The 22,685-nt window shown below is 45.8% G+C and overlaps 1 long non-coding RNA gene across 1 annotated transcript in view; it reads left to right on the forward strand.

The window, feature by feature from the left end:
• LOC138576774 (uncharacterized) overlaps positions 1–22,685 on the forward strand; it is a 169,547-nt gene that overhangs the window by 130,804 nt on the left and 16,058 nt on the right. The window lies entirely within an intron of this gene.

A 22,685-nucleotide genomic window follows, 5' to 3' on the forward strand; every position in this document is an offset into this window, starting at 1 on the left:
GTGGAGTCCCATCAACTCCCAGCCGGTAATTTGTAGCCCCTTGGCGTTTGCATATGCCTGCACTCCGGGATATAGTGATGCAAAGAACATTTGTGTTCTGCTGAACAATCTGTGAGATGCCGGTACTTCATCCAATGCTGCTTCTGACCTTCCCCATAAGTAATTTCCCTCTCTTTTCACCCGGCTGAGTGTCTTGTGTTGGTCGGCGTTGTCTGGTTGGACAGTTTTTAGTGTGTTCAATGATCTTTTCTTCCTTTCGTTGTGTTGAATTTTCAGGAACTCATCGAGCTTAAAGTCTTTTTTTGGCGTGTTGACGTGTGCTAGGGAACATATTCCTCCCCAGTTTGGGGGCAGCTTGTCATATGCCTTAGCTCCGCAGGCCCAATAGTGGTACATCAGTACAACTGTTCTGGTTCCCATTTCCTGTATTGTTTCTATTCTCTTGCATCTGACGTTTTCTCCTACTTCTTCTTCACCATTGTGTTGGAAACACAGTGCTGGTGTAGTAAGGGGAATTATTGGCATCAGTCCAGCTTCGTTGTCTACCCATGTCACTAATTTTGCACCTCTGTCCCACTCTTTGAGGCACTTGACGTTTTCTTCTTGCACTTTATTCACTGCCGCCTTTGTGAATGTTACTGCTTTGCTTCCCACCACTCCGTCTACCCAGACATTGTCTGTGTATACTTTTCCATAGACTAATATCTGTTGCCTTTCCCAGCTCCCCGGCTCTCCTCCTATTTCTCTCGCTCTCCACTTGCATGGCAGGTATTGCAATGTGATTGTCTTTGTTTCTCCTTTCTCAGGTCCTTCTGTTACGTACTGCAGCCCCACACTGAGTTGCCAGTAATTGTCCATCATAGGTAACATCTTAATATAATTGTCCTCGTATGAGAAGGTTGCCTTGGACATCCATCTTAAGGTGGCTGTACTACCCTTGGAATCTTCCTCGTGATTGGAACATTGCTAGATACATCAGGCACTGTGCTGTTGCTGCAGGTATTTCTGTTTCTACAAAGGTTCCGGAATCACTCATGGCATAGGGGATCAATGAGCATGTAAAAACAAGGAAATATTGAGACTGAGTACCACAAAAGGAAATACACCAAACACGGGCTTATAAAGATTCAAAGATCTTTATTCTAAAACTGTACAGTTACAAAGGAACAAAGTCAGATACAGATAGCTATCTGGCCCTCAGTACATCACAGCGAATACCAGCCCTTTCGGTGTGAGAAGTCAGAGGTACTGGACATCTAAACAGTTGTATATTTTATACATTTCCAATAATGATGTCCAGCCCCTCTGCAGGTTAATCATCCGTGGTCTAGAGGTTTGTGCTGAGTTCACTTCTGGCTTGACCAACAATATGCACATGGATCATCTTTAGTTTACATACAAACAAGTTACAATGGCAACAGTGTATTCTTGGATTTACCAATAAGCCTTAACACATGTCCTTTACAGTGCAGTTCAGCTAGTGTTCACGTTCAGTATTTGTTCAACATTGTGGCCGATGTATGTCCGCAGATCACACTTATTGGTGCAGACAATCCTCTGTCTACAAGTCAGGCATGGGGCAAGGTCTCTTTACTCAACCCAAACATTCGGCCAACAGACAGTTTAAACATTGACTTCACTACAAGGTTCAGGACGGCTCAGTTACAAGCGGGAAACACTGTCCACCATTTTACAATACAGAGTTACATTGGAACAGAAATCAAAATGGCGGATAGACCTAAAATGGCGGCGAAGTCGACCTAAAATCGGAACTTTGTAACACAGTTTTCTTCACAGAGCGACTGGGCTTAGGCCAATATATACAGGAAAGGAGGCCCAATATGATTTCCCGTTTAACAAACCCTCCTTTTGGCCTAAGCCAAGCGCTAAACTACTTCTAGTCACTTTATGAGTAACTCCACGTCTCAATGTCCATTCATCCTGAATCACTATCGGAGATATCGATTGCCATGAGGTCAGATGCTGAGATTTCTTTCAACACAAATTCACTCATCATTTCCTCCGGTGCGCATACCTTTCGTCCTAATGTTCCCATCGCCTGTGCACCTCCTAACACCAAACATATGCCAGGAAAACATTGTATACAGCAACAGAAAAACAACAGAATACCCAGAATAATCAACAAGACTGAGCGTAGCTTCCATCCCCAAGATCGTAAGAAGTCCCAGAACCAAGCGCTAAGATCCAAGTTTCCCTCGGGAACATGCACTTATGAACTAAGGACGTGCAGATTTTGTATTGCCTTAAAGATGGTTGGGGAGGAATCTGGCACAAAAACACAACAAGCGGACCCCACTAATTTACATACTCTACCACGCTCAGCCAGGATGACGTCTAATGCCATCCGGTTCTGAAGTGCCACTAACCTTATCGCTTTCTGTTCTAAAGTCATGTTATAGAGTATGTCAGTGGTCCGGTTGATGATCCTCTCCAGTACTCTCGCTAGTCTTCTGATATCCTCAGAGTTTAATATTTGCCCCCAAAATGGTACGAAAGATTTTGCTACGTCACCCAGAACTTGTGCTGAAGTATCGCCATTTTCGTCCCGTCTTGGACGAGCCTTTGAGATTTCTACAGTGCTCGCTATGAATACCCCGGGCAACAGAATTCCTAAATAACAGGTTCCCTGCCAATCCCTAGGTAACCATGGGAAAGCTTCATTAGCGCAAACAAAGTAGATAGGTTTGTCTACATACAAAGGTCTGTCCTCACTGGTCAAATTCGCAATGTTGGCACAACCCTTGAAATTACCCATGGACTGAGTACCATTCCTCTGTATGCAGAACAAAACTGACTCAGGGCTGTGGTTAAGAGTATAGGAAGGTGGCGTGGCGTCCCTATTGCCTATAGGAGCCATCTTGAAAGAGATCAAAGATTGGAAAGGACGAGACAGTCTATCAGAAGGCCTAATAGAAGCAACATTAGGCTTGCTCCTATTCGCAAAGAGTGAGCATCCCAGGGGCGTTAGAACATGTTTCCCAAAATCATTCAGATTCGTCCCATCAAAGTTTTCCGAGATGCTATTGTTCCATCGACCAAAGAATAGAGCCCTTAAAGAAGCATAGCAGGCAGTAGTCAGAGCTAAAGGATGAATATACCACCTCAGCCCCTTATCTCCGTGTTGCGATATATGCGAGCAGACCCAACAATTAGACTTATTAAAAATGGCATGTGTGGCATTCATGATGAGTAATAGAGTATTGTTATGGTAACTCTGTCTGTGCTGAGAGTCTCTAGGAGGGTGTTGAAACAGTGGGTACATTTTCAGTGGGTAACAGAATTTCAAGCGGATGTACTTCTTCCAAATACCAAAATCCTAAGGCAATGACTATTGTGAAACCAGTTAACATAATCACAAGACAACAATACGTTTTCGGGGCCCACACAGACGATAGTTCATTTTTACGATCGGTCACACAGGGGGTCATTCCGAGGTTGGAGGTAAGGTATTACCGGCGCCTGTAAGGGCACCGATGGCGGTAATCCCTTACCTCTGTATTCCGAGTTCCCTTTGCGGGTCCCTCTTTACCTCCTGCTTTTAGCAGGAGTAAAATACGGGACCCGCAAAGTGACCTTGGAGTAAATTATGGCACCGTAATTTACGGTGCCGTAATTACCTCCTTCCCCATTCCCATTGAGCCCTATGGGGGCAGAAATGGGGATGGGTAAGAGCTATGGTGAATGGGGAATTACCGGTCCATCCAACCTTGGAATGGACCGGTAATTACTCCATTCACCATGCCGGTATTCCATGGAGTAAATAGCTCCATGGTTGCCAACCATGGAGCTATTTACTCCATGGTGTAGTCCTAACTCGGAATGAGGGCCACAGTCTCTTATCTGTTCTGTGCGAGTGGGAGCGATTGCAGGCATTGTTTCTTCAAACAAATTCACCAAAGTTAATTTGCTGGCGATCTCCAGATCGAGCGTTTTCTTAGTCCTTTCCCAAGCCTTAGCCAAAAGAATCCCCTTACGTACAAAAGATCGGCCCAAAAAGACAAGCCCTTCAATGATTTTCCTTGATGGCACAGCCGAACCGTGCAGTAAATATAACTCCTCGGACGCAGATCGTACCTTGTGATCCCTGGTACTGAGTGATCTGCAAACACTGTGTCGTTACTTCCTGATGGAAGCGGTGAATTCAAAGCAGGATTTAACACAGAATTTGACGATGGTGCAAAAGAATCTGTTGGAGAGTGTGGAGATGAAGCGGCTATTTCCTCAGGCCCCACGGGCTCAGGGAGAGTCTCCGACGCACTCTCGATGCTGTTTGATGCTTCGTGATCGTTGGTTACGGTACAGGTAAGGGTTTCTGTGTATTCTGTATCGTGTGGCAAAGGGAAGGGAATCCTCTTGATGTGGGATGCGTGTATCCAGTGCTTCCGGCCCTCTACTCGCACAGCGGTCTGTGTGACCAGGAGAACTTGGTGTGGGCCCTGCCAACGGGGTGCGAGGCAAGATGATCTTTCAAACGCATTAATCAAGACCCAATTTCCTGGCCGTATGCTGTGGCCAGGACCCTCGTACCTAACAGGTAGAGCTTCGCACACCTGTTGGTAAATCAAATACAGATTTTTAATTAACTGTCCACAGTAATCAGAAAGAAGTACATGTTCAATATCACGTAGCGAGCGGGGCTTAGGCAGGTTCCAAATGTTAGCTGGCCTACCCATGACCACCTCAAATGGAGAGAGCCCAGTCTTAGTTTGAGGGGTTGTTCTCATAGACAATAACACGATCGGTAAGGCGTCCGGCCATTTTAGTTTGGTGCCGGCACACGTCTTAGCGAGCTTGTTCTTGACGATGCCGTTGTGTCTCTCTACCAAACCAGCACTCTGAGCGTGCCTAGCCGAATGGAACCGTTATCGATCTGTAATCCCGCGTAAATCAGCAGAATTACAGCAGTGATAAAATGTGATAAAATGTGGACCATTGTCCGACCAGATGACTCTTGGCAAACCAAATCTAGGAAAATATTCCTTCAGCATGGTCTTCGCCGTTGTCATAGCTGTGGCATCTTTGACAGGAAAGGCTTCAACCCATTTACTAAAAGCGCAGATTACAACTAGTACATATTTGTAGTTATTGCAATGCTTCATTTCAATGAAGTCAAAATGTATCATCTCAAAGGGGACAGAAGGTGGACCAAAGCTACCCCTAGGAGTCGATGTGCCCTTCCCCACGTTATGCTGCAAGCAAATCATACAGCTTTGGACAAAGTGCTCGGCTACCTTGGAGATTTTATCATTTACCCACACATTCTGCAACATTTTGGTAACCTTTCGGGCACAGATATGGGTGGGACCATGAGCCATAGTGACCATCATCGTAATGTATGCATCTGGCAGTAGCCATTTCCTTTCCACCTTGTCCACCCAACACCCATCATCATCCAATTTTGCCAAACCCTCAGCCCATTTCTTAGATTCCTCTAAAGTGGCATCAGCTTGAATGTCTTTCACAGATTCGGTACCCTCATCAAAAGTACACAGATTTGTGGCTTCCCTTGAAGTATACATTTCTGAATAGAGATCAGTGGCAGTCTGTTTGGCTATCTGATCACCGAAAGCATTCCCTTTACCCACATTATCTATGATCTTCTGATGCGCTGCGCATTTCATGATTGCTAACTGAGTGGGGAGTGCAATCGCTGAGAGTAACCGTACTATCAAGGAGCCGTACTGAATCTTAGTTCCATGGGAAGTCAAGAAACCTCGTTCTGCCCAAAATCTGCCGAAGTTGTGAACCACCCCAAAGGCGTACTGACTGTCAGTATATATATTTACAGTAAGCCCTTCGGAAAGTTCACAAGCTCGAGTCAATGCAATAATTTCTGCGGCCTGCGTGGAATTATGTGTGATTCTCTTGGTCTCCACAACCGTGCTCAATGTGGTGATTGCGTAAGCAGCCGTAGATGTACCATCCGGGAGTTTGGAATCAGCCGGATTCAAGGATTCAATACACAACACCTCTGAATTTTGATGTGCGGTGCAAACAAGATCAATTCGTATCTCATTAATCGTGTGGAAGTGAGGTGTTGCGTTTGTGTTTTTTTAATAGAACATCCACAGAGTGAGGTACCATCAGGGTTAGAGAATGGCCTAGGACCATTCCCTCGCTCTGTTTTACAGACGCAACAGCAGCAGTGACAGCTCTCAAACATCTTGGCAAAGCGCATGCTAAAGGATCAAGGCCCCACTGCCTATTCTTCCCTCCATGTTCCTGCGTTAATACAGCCAAAGCACATCCATCACGTTCATGCACATACAACACGAAGTTCTTTTCATAATTTGGTGTGCCCAAAACTGGTGCTGAACACAGTACACTCTTGAGCAAATCAAACGCTTGCTGGTGTTCCAAGTTCCACGGCAATGGCAAAGAAATGCCCTTCTTTGTCAAAGCCAACATTGGTTTAATCGTTAACGAGAAATTTGGGATCCATTGCCTACAGTAAGAAGCCATTCCTATCAAGGCTCTGACTTCCTTCTGTGTATTTGGGACAGACATGCCAGAAAGGGTTTTTATCCGCTCATGTTACACCCAGATTTCGGCATACCACTCTTTGGCATCGTTGGCAGTAACATCGAAAGACCCGTAGCCTTCCTATCCAAAACCCTTTCACCCACAGAAATCAATTATACCGTCTTAGAAAAAGAACTTCTAGCCATCAAGCGGGCTTTTGAGGAATGGCGGCATCTCCTTTTGGGAGCACGATATCCTATCGAAGTAAGAACTGATCACCACAACCTTCGTTCTCTTCAGTATGTGCAAACCTGCAACAGCCGACAAGCACGATGGGCACATTTTTTCTCACCCTATCAAATCAAATTCTCCTTCATCCCGGGAAGTACAAATCTCCGGGCCAACGCTTTATCCCGCAAAGACCCTACGGGGAAGATCCCCTTCCGAGCAGAACCTATGTTTCCAAAGGCTGTTTTTGTTCCAGTAGTCCATCACTTTTTACAGACACTGGAGGACAAGACTAAGGATCTGCTAACAGCAGAACCAGAACATGGTCTCATTAGGGGATTGACAAGCAGTCAAGGACTCCTATTCAAAGGGGAACAAGTGCACGTCCCGGATATAACTCTCCAAAAAGAAGTATTGAGACTTTGTCACGATTCACTAGCAGCTGGTCACCGAGGAATCGTCAACACTCTCGAATTGGTTCAAAGGCATTTTTGGTGGCCTTCGGTCCGTACTGATGTACAGGATTATATTGCATAATGCACGATATGCCTTCAGACTAAATCTCCCCGAATACCACCCATGGGGGAATTGGTCGTGACCCCGATTCCGGAGAGACCAGGGCAAATAATTTCAATAGATTTCATTGTGGATCTACCGAGATCGGAAGATTGTACCGCTATCATGGTGACCATAGATACATTGACTAAAATGGCTCATTTTATACCCTTGCCTGCAGTTCCTTCAGCGGCCCAGATGGCTCACATATTTTTGGAACGTATTTTTTCTCTACATGGCCTTCCGGATACTATTATTTCGGACAGGGGTCCACAGTATACTTCCAGATATTGGAAACAACTTTACTCCCTTCTAGGGATATCCCGAGCTTTGAGCTATGGGTTTCACCCGCAGACCAATGGTCAGACGGAGCGCCTCAACCAGACGCTGGAAGGATATCTTAGGTGTAATGTCTCCTCTGCACAGGACAATTGGAAGCGTCAACTGCCGTTGGCCGAATTTGCTTATAATAATGCGGCACATTCGGCCATCAAAGCAAGTTCATTTTTCTACACCTATGGCTTTCATCCTACGGTTTTTCCAGTTGCCATATCACCAGGTGCACAATTCCCTGCTCTAGAGAGATTGGTAGACGCCATCCAACAAGGACATCGGACTGCTCACCTGGCTCTTTAAGAAGCCCAAACTCGCAGTAAACCTCAAGCAGATAAACATCGCTCTCCAACTCCCCAATTACAGATTGGTGGACAGGTCTGGTTGGCAAGCAAATTTCTACCTAGAAGGCTTGTCCCGTCCAAACTGTCTCCCAGATGTTTTGGACCATTCTCCATAGTGGCTAAATGGGGTCCTGTGGCCTATACCTTGCAGTTGCCCAGATCCTGGAGCCGTATTCATCCGACTTTTCATGTCTCCCAATTGAAGCCGGACGTACGGAACCTCTTTCATCGAACAGCAGTATCCGCCCCTCTGCCGGTGATGACCGATGCGGGTCCTGAATACGAGATCTCGGGTATCTGTGACTCTCGGTATCATCGTGGTGTGCTACAATACCTGGTGGACTGGAAGGGTTATTCTCCTTCTGAAAGGTCATGGGAGCCGGCTTCGGCCGTCCATGCTTCCCGATTGGATCGCTCCTTTCATCTTTTTCATCCTGGCAAACCTGGTTTCGCTTCTCTGGGGAGGGGGTATACTGTTACACCCAGATTTCGGCATACCACTCTTTGGCATTGTTGGCGGTTACAGCCGCGGTTGCGAGTTCATACCACCAACATGGAGCCTCAAGCTCAGAGGAGCGGTCTAGTGGCTTGTGAGAAGGACGAGAGCGAGACTCCTCCCCCCACTCCGGAAGTACGATATGAACGAGAGTTTCCAGGAGTACTACGCGTTGCTACGATTCATTACAGCTCCGCTCCGTGAGTTATTGAACTGCGATACACGCCTCTCATTGATTTCAATTCAGTGTAGCCTTTCTTTCTTTACTTTACTCTGCTTACATTCCCTGCAGGACTTTCCACCATTTCACCCCTATTCTGTCCGACCCGGCAGCTCCACTCTGCTCAGCTTTACGGAAGAAATCCTCAGCAGTCTTATTTCACTTTGGTCGATCTCGTCTCGATACTACACTCAAACTCCCAAGACTCAACACACGATCTCTGCATCCTGGCATATCCACAGGTAGGGATCTAAGCATTCAGGCTTCTGCTCCCCTTCACTTCACTTCTCTTCTTACAAAACCTTATTCAAACACTTCCATTCTATTTCCTTTAACTTATATCAGATCGGACAACGTCCCCAGCCAACAAAGACTCTCCATAACACTCTTTGGGATCCTCCCACAGGTACTTCTCACTCATTCAACTTTGGGTAACCATAAGATGAAGGGTGCTACAGGTAGATAATTCTATCCATTCTATTCCCACAGAAGAGTCTCACCGATTAAACCCCAAGCCAATTCATCGCGACTCCATCTTGTTAGACTTCCAACTCCAGTCGTGAAGGATCGACGAGAACCACGTACAGAACAACATCCACAATCGGGTTTTTCCCCTCTAAGAGGGTTTCCCGGAGAACCCCTTTCTGGCACCTGTGCTAGAAGGTTGGGGAAGGGGCCTTCGGTAAACTTTCACTCCTTCGGAGATACCGAAGACAAGGTAGGACTTTTCCATTGTTACCTGCAAAGTGCTTCTGAATTGTATTGGCAGTCGTTACAGCTCAGGCGTCAACCTTCTTCCCTCCTTTAACAGGAGATAGCCTAAATAGGCGACATCCTGTCAACAATACTGACACTATTTGAGTGAAGCTTTGTGTCCATGTTTTGCTAGGCGAATAAGCAACAGCACGGTGCCCTCCTTACAGGCACTCTCTGAAGCAGTGCACAAGTGGTGGGTAACTCGAGTGTGTCGAGCTGCTCCTTCAAAGACCTACTATAGATGCTTGGACTTTCCATGTAACCTTGCGGTGCACGGGTGAATGTAAACGAGCGTCCCCCTAAGGTGAACACAAACAGATATCTACTATCTTTGTGTATAGGAATGCTAAAGAAAGCATTTTTAAGCTCTACAACACTAACGTGAGTAGCAGAAGCCGGAATCATGGTAAGTATTGTCGTCACATCAGGCACAATGGGAAATTGTGGAGCAACAATCTTATTGATGGCACTTAAATCAATAATGAAACGAAAAGGAATTGTATTATCGCCTTTTTTGTACACGGGCAAAATCGGACTATTGCACAAACTTTTCAAAAAAGGTTGCAGGCGTTCCTCTCCAGAAAGAAAATGGCATGATAACCAGTTCTGAGATGAGAGTTTGCAGCACACGCTTTTTGCTCACTGTACCTTTCACAGATGGGAAATATCCATTTGCATATCAGTCTTTGTCCCGCCCAGACACCGCCATTGCACAAACTACCTACAATTTCCTCAATTACCCCACAATGTACAAAATCGGAGACAATGCATTTCAAAGCTTGCTCACCATCGACCGAAATCTTATACTGAGAATACGTGGCAACTTTACTCCATGTTTCAAAATAATCTTAACAGGCTCAATTTGTAGGACACCAACATCATTGTCATCAATCGCCCATAAAGACTCCGGAACATCACTAAATTCCGGCCGCAAAGGTCTGGTCAGGAACTGAGAGACAGAAAGTTGCTGTGGTGAAATCGTCAAACGTACTCCATCCGAAGAACAATGAATTACTGCATTTAATTCCTTCAACAGTTTCAACCCCAACAAATTCTCTCCACAATTCGAAGTCAAAAGAAATGGACAATGGTCCGTAAATGGACCCAATGTAATCGGTACCGGCGAAGAAACCGGACAAACTACTGGTGTACCAGAAAACCCTACAGAAACATTGGTTTGCCCTGACAGTGGAATGTTTAGAACCCGTGAATGGTCAATGGAACACTTCTGTGCTCCTGTATCTACCAAGAATAGTTGTTTCCTATTTCCCACTCCCATCTCAACGTAGGGACCTTTCTGATTAATGGGAATAGGCGTTGGTTCCAAACCCTACTTCGGGCAATCCTAGCGAAACAGAATATCATTAGGGTAGGTCTTCAGAGAGATATGAGCAGAAGGATGATCAAAAATATTTTTATTATCCACACTCGGAGACTGAATATCCTGCGAAAAAGTGCAAATTTGTGAAAACTGGCTTCTACTAGGACCCCCTGCCCCAGGGCGGCCTCTGGATTGTCTACCCATGGCACCAAATGTGTTATTCAACCTCTTTTGGAGGATCGGGCATTGCGCACGCCAATGACCCTCTTGTCTGCAATAAGCACACTGGTTTGCATGTATGGGACCCAATGGCGCATTACCCTGTGGAGCATACTGTCCCCTAAACTGTGAATTACCCCCTCTAGGGCCTTTGACAATTTGCTGTAATAGAACCTTTGTTTTGAGGTCTCCCTTCCTTTTTTCAATTCTTTCTTTTTCGTTATTGACACGATTCTCATAGTACTGAGCCATATGCAATACTTCTGCCTGAGACTTAGCTTGCCAAGCGCTCTCAGAAGATATAATTTGCGACTGGATGTCAGGCAGCAATCCACACACAATGTTGTCCACAAATTTTTCCAGACTCTGTGCTCAAATCTTGTCCACTGAAACCAGAGAACACTTGTTCGAACCGATTAAAGAATTCGGTAACACCCTCAGACTTCCCTGGGACACAAGCAGTCAGTTTGTCCCAAATAATCCTTCTTTAGTTTCGTAACTATTCTAACAGGCAGAGTCAGTATTACCTGTGGTGGTTTCTCACCAGCTGGCCTTTCTCTATCTAGCCTGACTATATTTACCCATGTGTCTCCTAACCCTGCTACATCATCTACAGTTCTAATCTGTTTCAATAAATCAATTGGTAGGAGTACGGGAAATAACAAATCAATATCGCTCAAGGTAAATACTGATGATTGCAAGACAGATTCTATCTCTTTGTAGAGCCCTGTTGGAGTCTTCCTAATATTGGGAATGGATTGTTTAATGGTGTTCACTTCCTGTCTCGAGAACGGGACGTGAACGAACTGCGACACATAATGTGCAGGAATGTCATAGGCAGCTGTACCTGCTGTGGCATCAGCTGGAACCTCAACTTTTGGGACAAATGTCAGAGGAACTTCTCTCATAGGCAACTGAGAGGAAACTCCGAACGCTTACTGAGCAACAGAGCTAAATCGAGCGCTAAGGCAGCGGAAGAAGTGCCTGACAAAAAGGCTCTCTTATAGATATTCAATAATTCTGTGGGACACCAAATCTTTCTTTTTATGCATTCATCCTGCAGGTATTCTACCATTCCCTGTATCACCTTCCTCTGCATTTCTGGCGTATACTGACTATACGTCTCATATACTTCTACGGGAGATATCGACATGTCTGAAATCCATCTAATTGCATCCTTTGTACAAATTCGCGTTTCCTCACTTATCGACTTACAACCAGGCAGGAACCGTTTTTGTACAAACATAGCGTCCAAGCAATCACCATCTTTTTCTTCATTCCGTAACCTTTCCACTCCCTTCTATACTCAAAAACCCTCTTGACGTGCTCATATACTTTCTCTGCAGTGTCCCTTAAATATGCTAAAACATTCAGATCCCTCAACCCTTGTGGGTTTAGTCTGTTCCACATTACACATAAATGAATTCCCAACCCTTCGATAAAAACATTTTTCTCAGGAAAACTGTCTAGATTAGAGAGTGTGGCAAAAACATCAGCTTGTTCAGCCCTCTCCATGCAGTGTCTAGCCCATGCAGTCAAATTGTGCTTTCTCTCTTTAGACACAGGGCCTCATCACGAGTCTGGCGATAACCCTTAAATGCAGCAGTAGCGCTATTACCGCCGCATTTAAGGGTCCACCAGATCATGGTTGTGGTGGATTTCCCCCCAGCTCTGAGCTGGGGGGAAAATCCGGGGCAAAATTGCCGATTTTGAGGAATTCCCGAATGGGCCCAATGGGGAATGGGCAATAACCCTTCCACCAACCCCGTGATCCGGCGCTAATAGTGCTGGGGGGTTTGGCGGTAGGACTATTAGCGTCGGCGTTACCGCCCAACTCGTGATGAGGCCCACAGTATTACGAGTTACAATCTTTGATTCCGCTCCCTTATCAACTACAAGCGGAATAGAACCACTTGGAAGAGAAAGAGTAGACAAATCTTGTGCAACAGGTAACGAAGGTGTTAACACTGGTGGAAGAGACAAATCCTCTAAATCTACGGCAGCAGGCAAAGGCGGAGGTACAGGTGCAGGAGCTACAGTAGGAGGAGGAACAACAACCTGAGGAAGAGGAACAATGGGAGGAACGATAGGAGGAGCAGGAGCAACTACGGGAGGAGGAATAACAGCAGGAAGAGGTAAAACAACAGGAATAGGTACATCCGGATGTGGCGCAGTGGCACCAGGCCTTCGTTCATTTAGAAGTTTGTCAATTAACTCATCAGGTACATGAAAATCTTTAGACGGATACATTTTCTGAACACCAGGTGAAAAAGCCCTATCCATACTTCTAACTGACTCAGATTGTTTATTTTGATCGTATAACAACGCTTTTTCGGCGTTGGTCATATGACGACGCAAATGTTTTTCCCTACTTCTAAGTTGCTGCAAAGCTTCTCTTTTCCAATTTTGTTTTTGTAATACATCAAATGCTGCAGGTCTAGCCTTTTTCTTTAACAATATAGACTCTAAATATTCTATACGAGGAATTTCAAAACTACCATTGGTTGGCCACTGAAGTTCTGAAGCATGTATAGTTTGTCTGTGCCAAATATCATTAAACACTATACTACCAATGCCGTGCTTACAGTACATAGTACATGCCGGAGACCCCTCCACTGGCACCGGCCGGCCAAATTCCAAAGATTGTCTGTCACTGCGGAATAACGCCCTGAAGCAGGCAGACAATTTCTCAGGCATATCAGATTACTGGTGTTACCTGGTCAATAATTGTACTCGCGAGTGCAATACCCCAAAACAAATTATCAGGATACTTAAGAATTGGGTCACGACTCACCTGATCAAAGAACTAAGGAAGTCCGATCGGATTTCTAAGGACACAAAGGACCCACGTGGTTGGTGGTTTCGGCAAAACTGCCTGCCTCAATATATGGACCCTCGTCAAGATGCCGTCTGGGATAGCAGGCTCACCGTCCAGGGATCGGGTCGTGCCGTACTGTTGAGGAATCGCGTCTCATCCAGGAAAGGGGCCCCCTTTTTCACTGTCCGATCCCGGTCCGATAGCCCCGTCAACCTTCAACGAGATGGCATCAATCTTGAGGGTCCCTATTCGGGCACCATCTGTAAAAACAAGGAAATATCGAGGCTGATTACCACAAAAGGAAATACACCAAACGCAGGCTTATAAAGATTCACAGATCTTTATTCTAAAACTGTACAGTTACAAAGGAACAAAATCAGAATCAGATAGCTATCTGGCCCTCAGAACATCACAGCGAATGCCATCCCTTTCGGTGTGAGAAGTGAGAGGTACTGGACCTCTAAACAGTTGTACATTTAATACATTTCCAATAATGATGTCCAGCCCCTCTGCAGGTTAATCATCCATGGTCCAGAGGTTCGTGCTGAGTTCACTTCTGGTTTGACCAACAATATGCACATGGATCATCTTTAGTTTACATACAAACAAGTTACAATGGCAACAGTGTATTCTTGGATTTAACAATAAGCCTTAACCCATGTTCTTTACAATGCAGTTCAGCTAGTGACCACGTTCAGTATTTGTTCAACATTGTGGTCGATGTATGTCCGCGGATCACACTTTTTGGTGCAGACAATCCTCTGTCTACAAGTCAGGCATGGGACAAGGTGTCTTTACTCAACCCAAACATTCAGCCAATGGACAGTTTAAACATTAACTTCACTACAAGGTTCAGGGCGGCTCAGTTAAAAGCGGGAAACACTGTCCACCATTTTACAATACAGAGTTACATTGGAACAGAAATCAAAATGGCGGATAGACCTAAAATGGTGGCGAAGTCGATCTAAAATGGGAACATTGTAACACGGTTTTCTTCGCAGAGAGACTGGGTTTAGGCCAATATATACAGGAAAGGAGGCACAAAATGATTTCCCGTTTAACAAGCAGACATAGCAGCTCTCCCTGGTTGTATCTCTACCAATTTTGGACATGTGCTTGTACCACATGTTGTTTGTTATGTGTGCTGTGTCTGTGAGATACGTGTCAACTCCCTTCATGTCTGTGCTAACACTGCGCTTATCTCTTACCTTATCAGCAGTGTCTTCTGTACCACCTGACACAGTAGTCCTTGCACCTTGAATCGGGGAATGGTTAGTGAGGGCTACAGCAGAGACATGCAAAGCAAGGTATAGCTGCCAGAGGGCAGTAGGTAGTGGATATCAGTAACCACACAGAAGTCATGACAATTTTTATTACATTTGCCATAATTTCTCATGCTGCATTTTGGCAGCTGATGAGATGATAAAGTTGCCTGAAAATCATGAGAAAAAGTGTTATTGTTTTATTATTTATGAGTATTTTCAAGCTCTGCAAACTAAATAATCACTAAGTGCCCATGCAAATATCTCTTCCCAAATTTTCTGTATAGATGAGTTTCGTAGCGTGGGCAGGACAGGGTATGCCCTGTGCTCAAGTTGTGGGTATGCTTGGGCCAAATACTCTATGAATACTAGGAAGTAAATCTCAGAGGATCATGCTCTAAAGTGTCTGGGTCTTCTTATAGCATGGACGGACTGGTTTGAAAATACTTCAGGGCATTCAATAGGAGGTAAAATCAGACAATCCTCTCTAACATTTATATCACAGTCGCAGCACCCTGAATGTGCGAGGAAAGAGAAATGTTAAAACAGTGTTACTGCTGTAGGCGTTTGTACAAACTGTGTTTACGAGAAAAAGGTGTGCCAAATCGTGTTACTGCTGTCAATGTGCACTTGTCGGGATTGTTTCTTCTCAGAGGAGCGTGCTTGGGCAAGGGAATATTTTGGGGATTATTTTACTGGAGATAAGGTAGTGTTCTTTACTGGTCAAGTTGCACCAATGTTGCTGTGGGCATTTCAGGGACTTGGACATAGGATGGTCAGTAGTCTCTAGTTCAGGGGTGTTTGGGACATCTGTGCTTCCTTGTGGATTGTTGATAGGTGCAGTGTTGGCTCAGTCGATCTCTGCAGTTGCGCATTGGGGCGAAGCTGGTGCTTTGTAGGGCTTGATGTCCTAGATGTGGTTCCAAACTGATTTGTCTTGCAGTTTGACTGCACAGTCTATTACCTCCTCAACGATGTGAGGACCAGTGAAACGGGGTGAATTCCAGAGCTGGATACTTTTTTTTTAAGGAGGACGAGGTCCCCCATTTGCACAGGTGGTTCTTTGTGTTGTTCCTGTTATTGGTCGTTAGTATCTTCTTGTAGGTTGTCTTCTTGCCTGCCCCGTGTTTGCTATATCTGGCGAGGGATAAAAGAAGCGCTAGACACCAGTGAAGTTATATACTCACACATTTCCTGACCCAGTACTTCAGCCACATTCTCGCAATCCTTCAATGCCCTGGTGGGAGGAGCCAATGGGGGGTGAATTTGTCGTCCTGTCACCACATCGCGGGACTTTAAATGGTGGTCGGGCCCTGGTTTGTTGAACATCTTGAATAATGCCAAGGGCAAGCAGTCTTTGCTATGCGCTCTTTCAGGAGGCTGTTGAGGCGTTCACCCATTCCATTTGCTTGCGGGTGGTACGCACATGCAAATTTGTGTTTTATTCCTAACGGAGTGGTTATGTGTTGGAACATTTCATTGGCGAAGTGAGGGCCGTTGTCAGACCGCAGGACCTCAGAAACACCCCATCTTGGGAATACTTCCCGAACCAGGAATTTTGCAGCTCAGAGAGTGTCGGCATGGGAACAGGCTCCAGCCTCCACCCATCTTGAGAAAGGACAGACAACCACTATCATGTAGCGGTATCCTTGACATACCTGGATCATGTCCACGTAGTCAACATGGAGGTGCAGGAATGGGCCTTCGGGTCTAGGTATGGCTCCCGTCACAACTCTCAGGGTGTGCCCAGTGGTAAACTGCTGGCACGTCAAACAATTACTGATGAAGTTAGCTACATTTTCATTTAGGTTGGGACAGAACCATGATTCTCCAATGCGTGCTGCTATTACCACTTTCCCTGTGTGTTTGGAGTGATGCAACTGTGTTAATGCTGTTTTAGTAATGCAAGTGGCATGACCACTTTCCCTGTGTTGTTTTGTCACCATAGGGCATCTGTAGGGGACATTATATATCCTCTCTTTACCCAGAGTTCCTTCTCATTTTTTGGTGCGGCTCCTTGCAGTTCCATTATCTGAGTTTCTGGTAAGTAATTGTAGCCTTCCTTCAACAACATTTGTCTCACCCCCCTTCCTTTTACAGTTCTCCAAAGTATGAAGCACATTTTGCCTCATAGTCTGCTGCCTTATTGACACTTCACTAATGCTAGCTCCTGTGGGTATGTTATTACTTTGATCAGCTCTCCTAACAACAAGGCATGCTGTACTGGAGTTCCATCGGCTCTCCTGAACCCTCTCCTGAGCCACCTGGCCAATCCCAAATGTACTGTTGAGGTGACGTAAGCGCTGTCTGAGTATATCGTCACACTCTTTCCTTCACATATTTTCAGGGCCAATATTAGTGCTACTAATTCTGCTGCTTGTGCTGAATAATGGGGAGGTAATCAAGCACTCACTACCACCTCGCTTGTCCAATCTTCCTTTAATCTCACTACACCAACTCCAGTTCTTCTGATCCCATCACTTTGATCAATAGTTGAAGACCCATCAATGTACAGTACCTCTCCTCCCTCAAGTGCATCTTCCTCTACCTTGCATGTCTCAGTGAAGAATTCTATGTTCTTGGTACAACCATGGGCCCACTCTCCTGGTTGGTAGACATCTGTCATAAATAGTGCTGGGTTTACATTTTTGCATCTTACTATCTTCAGCTCTGCCTTTGATAGTGTTATCTCGTAACCTGATGCTCACTGGGTTGTCAACCTGCTTTTTGGCTTATGCAGTATCGCAAAGAGGGCGTGTTCCACATAAAGGGTGGTTGTGCACCCCATTGTTATTGTTGAGGCCCTTTTTACCGTGAATGCTGCAGCAGCAAATGATTGTTCACACAGATAATGTCCTCTCATTATTGGTTCAAGTTGTCCACTGCAGTAAGCAATTGGCTTATGGCCCATGCTTGTTTTTTGGTCAGTACTGCTTTCATAACCACACCGTTGGTGTGTGAAAACAGGAACAATTGCTTTTTGTAATTTGGGGTCCCTACCACTGGAGCTGTGCATATTGCCTCTTTCAGCTTGTTGAATGCCTCAGTCATTTGTCCTGTCCACCCCAGTGGCTTTGCCTCTCTCTGTGCTTCTTTGAGGGCGGTGAGGAGTGGACATGTATAGGTACTGTAGTCAAAAACCCATGCTCTGCAATAGTTGCATAAGCCGAGGAACTGATGTAACTCTCTCACTGTTTTAGGTTGTGGAGTGTTAAGGATAGTTTGAGCTCGTTTTTGGGGCAATGTGCCTCCTATTTTTGGAAATCAACTGTCCAATATACAGCACTTCCTTCTGACAGTACTGGAGTTTGGCCTTGTCTACCTTGTAGCCATTTTCTGCCAGTACTGTGAACATGAGCACTGAGTCTTTTCTGCACTCTTCCTCGGTTTGGCTGCAGATGGGGATATCATCTACGTACTGCAAGACAGTGCTTTCTGTCTGAATGTTCCCTAAATCCATTTGTATCACTCTATTAAAGATGGATGGTGATTCGCAGTACCCTTGTGTTAATCTATTGTGTTTCCATTTCTGATTGCGGTACATGAAGCTGGTCAAATCTTGTGAATCTAGGTGTAATGGTACTGAGAAAAATGCCACATAGGATCGTTGCAGGGTGTGCTGATACAGGGTATTCTGCCTCTACAATGTTGTTAAGAGCTCGTAAATCCTGTATAAATATGCCATGACCCTCTGTTGGCTTTGCACACCGGGTACACTGCGGTGTTGCATGGAGATTCTGATGGTACTAGAATGCCTCAATCAATGAGGACATTGATAGTTTCATAAATGCCCACATCTGCTTCTTTGGTCAGTGGGTATTGTTTGAACCTTGGCAAGATTGCTCCAGGTTTCAATTTGATCTTCATTCCAACTATGCTTTTGATGCATTCCACATCATAGGGACTTGTTGTCCATAGTGTGTCGGGTACCTTGGCCAGATCCTCATTTCAGGGTCTGATGGTTCCCCCCTCTGTACTGTGTTCCCACAATATGCTTGAACAATCTGCCTTAGAGTGAGCATGTGTATTCCTGGTGTGGAGCATACTATGCCATAGTCTGTGAATGCGAGACGGTCATGTTCAGTCTGCTCATTATGTCGCGGCCCAATATGTTTACAGGTGCTTGTTTGGAGTAAAATAAGGGTAAAGATAAGTTGTGATTTCCTATAGATAAGGAGATGTTATCAGTAAATGGAACCCCTTCTCGAGCCCCAGAGAATCCTTGAGTGTTCATGGCATCGCCTGGGAATGCAAATGTCCCTTCCCGGATGCACGACCTAGTCGCCCCAGTGTGAACAAGAAAGGAAAACGTTTTGTCACCTATCGCTACCCTTATGCAAGATTCCTCTGCAGGATTGGGTGTGACCGACATGATGGGACACAAGTTTGTCTGTGGGCTGTCCTGTTGTGGGTACAATGATAGTCCATTCCCTGTGTATGGGTTGTTCCCTACTATAGTAACTCCTCCCATCCGCCTGACAGATACAGTTGCCATTGTGTCCATGGGTTCTGGGGGGTGATGCTCCTGTAATTGTGTTAACTGTTGTGCTGCCTGTGGATATTGGGGTAATGGTGCTGTCATTTGTGGTGTTGTTGCTTGGGGTGCTATCATGGGTGTTGTTGGTGCAGCCTGATGCTGTATCTGTACTGTGTGTGTGGCCTACTGTTGTATGTTCTGTACATGTCCTTGTTGCTGCATGTCTTGAGGGTAAAACCTCGTCCTGTCCCCTTTGGTAGCCCTGCTGTCCTTGTTCTCTCCACCCTTGTTGTACCCCCTTTTTCTTCATGGATGGGAAATGTGTCCTTGCTGCCCGTAGGTCAAGCACTCGGGTGGCTCCCTCGCTTGCCATGGGAATCCTCCACCTCCCTCTCCTGGTCCCTGTGACATTTGCTGTGTGTATCCCCTGAACCCCCATGGGTTGGTGTGATTGAGGTTAGAAACCTCCCCCCCTTTGGGAACCTCCCCACCCTCGGTAATTCTGTGAACATCCACCCCTTCCCATACGCCCTCCTCCCATGGGTGGTGTGTATTGTTGTATGAGGTTGGACGCAGTCTGTTGTTGGTACGGGGGTTGAGGTAAAGTGGCCAGTGCTTGTGTTTGTGGGTAAGGGCTCGTTATTAGTGCTCCTTCCAGTGCATATTTTGATAATTTCTTTTGCACTAACTTTGCTTCATCTGTTTTTCTCTCTTCTGCCTTTTGTTTTGCTTTCTCCTGCCATAACCTGCAATGGTGTACTATGGTGAACTGTATTTCTGGCCACACCTTTGCCTCCATCCCCACTAACTTTTTCAAACATTTATGTACCTGCTCTGGTAACCCTTGTTTCAAGATGTGATAAAAGAATGCTATTGTTTTGTCACACAGCTCTCGAATTTCAAGGCACCAAAACTCTTGAATCTCTTGAATGTAATTAACAGGGTCCTCGTCGTCACGCATCTTGCCTGATGTAAAAGCCCCTATGTCTGACGTATCGGGATATTGTGTGGATATTGCCATACTGCAGCTCTACAATTGGCGAGTGGTGACCCGTCATAGGCTGTATTTTGTATAGTCACCACTGGGAACCCTGCCCTTTTCCAAATGTTGTCAGCTTCATCACCCAGTATGGAGACCAGCAGTTCTATTATGTCACCCACTGCCAGTCTGTGTCCTGCAGTCAGGTTCTCTATTTCATAGATCCACCTCCCCGCCCCAGCACTTAATGAGGGGAATCGGTACTTGACGTTGTCCTTGTCTGTGTGCTTGCCCCTCCCCGCTCTAGTAAAGGCATTTGTGAGTATGCTGCTCTCACCTCTGGTGTCCATCTGTACTGCCTGATCAGGACGGGCCCTCTCTCATCCTCGATACCTGGACATAAGTCTATCTGCTCTACTGCAGGTGTCTGTTGTAGTTGGTCATGTACCCCAAGCTGTTGCCCCCTGTAACAGGCATGTCCCCTGGATTGTTTAATCATTGCTTCATCCCTCCTACGCCTTGGGAGATCCCGTAGCCTGTTATTGTATGGTGTCTGTGGGGCTACCACTTCTGCTATGCCTTGTGTTGGCTTGTCTGTGCCGTGCTCTCCTCTCCTCTGTTCCTGTGACCTGCCCTCCCACAAGGTCCCTTCACCTGTCCTTGTGAGGTAGAGTTTGCTGGGCCCCTCCCTCTCCTCATCATTATGGCCGTCGTCATGGTCGGACTCTTCATCCATGTGGCTTCAGAACCCATTTAAAAAGATTAATTTTCATGTGATTAGGTTGGGGTTGTGTGGTGCATTAAGATCAATGTCTGTTAGTTTACTTTTGTTCTCCCTTTCCTGTACTCCTAGGCATGCAGCGCCATTCCCGACTGGGCCTTCCTTAGGTACATTTACACTGCCTCATTCCTGTTGCTTCTCCTCATCTCTCCTTTTCCTATCCAATTCTAAGGCGACCTGGTCACCTACCCGTCTTAATACTTGCGCATCTTCATCTTCCCTACACTGCTCCCTTGCCAATCTTTACAACCTCAACTGCTTCAGCCATTTCTCCTCATACTTACGAGTTGCTTGCGATAATATTTTCTTCATCCATAACGCCATTTCCATCTCCTTTTCCTCTTCTCCCAGCTTCTCTATTTCCTCCCTCTTCTTATCCATCTCTTCCCTTAGTCTTTCCTCTTTCGTGTCCCTCTCCACTATGTCCCTTTGTTCCCTTTCTAACACTGCCAAGTGCTCTCTCTGTCCCTGCTCCTGAAGCTCCAGTTCCTTTGCTAATTCTTGTTTCCACTCCCTGTCCTCACGTTCTAGTCTTGCTTCCTCATCCCCTTGTTGCTTCTCCTCCCCCTCTACCTGCGTTGCCCTTCCACAACATCCTTGTCTCAACTCCAAGCTCTCTATTGCCTTTGTTGGCCCTTTCGGCCGCCCCGGTAGTCGTCCCCTTTAATTTTAGAAGTATCTGTGCTGCTATCCACTCCTCTGCCCCTATTCCCACGAACTCTGTTTTCGCGTGCCACAGCACCCCCTCGTCGAGATCGGAGCTGGTGGCCACCTGCCCTAAACCTTGATGTTGTTCGTTTTTAGCATATGGGGTGGTTTATACGTAGGGTTTGAATACCCCTCGGCTGCTTTTAGTTCTCTTAATGAGTATATGCCCTCTTCCTCATCTGCATCATCAGACACTATACTAGGCGGAGCTGCAGGCAGAGCAGAAGGGTCTGATCCCTCCTCCTTTACCTCCTGCTGGCTCATCATCCATGACCTGTCCTCCTGGAACATACGCCACAGTTCAAATATTTGCATTTCGGTTCGATAATTTCTTTCCCTTGTAGGTGCTCTGTAACTGGGTCAGCAGTGATTGAAACACGTTTTTGGAGAAACTGCTGTTAGGCAGCCAAGGTCTTGCTATCTTTCCTTCCATACCTTTGGACCATTGTACACAGTATTTCACTATCTTATCCTTATACGGGGGAAGGGTCTTGCACATGTGTTGTATGGGTGTTACAGCCCTGCTGTACATAACCCCCACCTGCTGTATGTTTGATGCATGTATTTTTATTTTTAACCTGACCTCTAGTCGAGGATTTTGATAGTCCGCTGTCAAGGGACAAACGTTAAATGCAATCATTTATCACTTTGCTTATTATGAGCCTCCGCGGATCTGCCCCTAACATGGCGTACTCCATGTACAGC

Source organism: Ambystoma mexicanum, chromosome 1p (genome assembly GCF_040938575.1).
Source record: "Ambystoma mexicanum isolate Mex_15411 chromosome 1p, UKY_AmexF1_1, whole genome shotgun sequence".
Lineage (NCBI taxonomy): Eukaryota > Metazoa > Chordata > Amphibia > Caudata > Ambystomatidae > Ambystoma > Ambystoma mexicanum.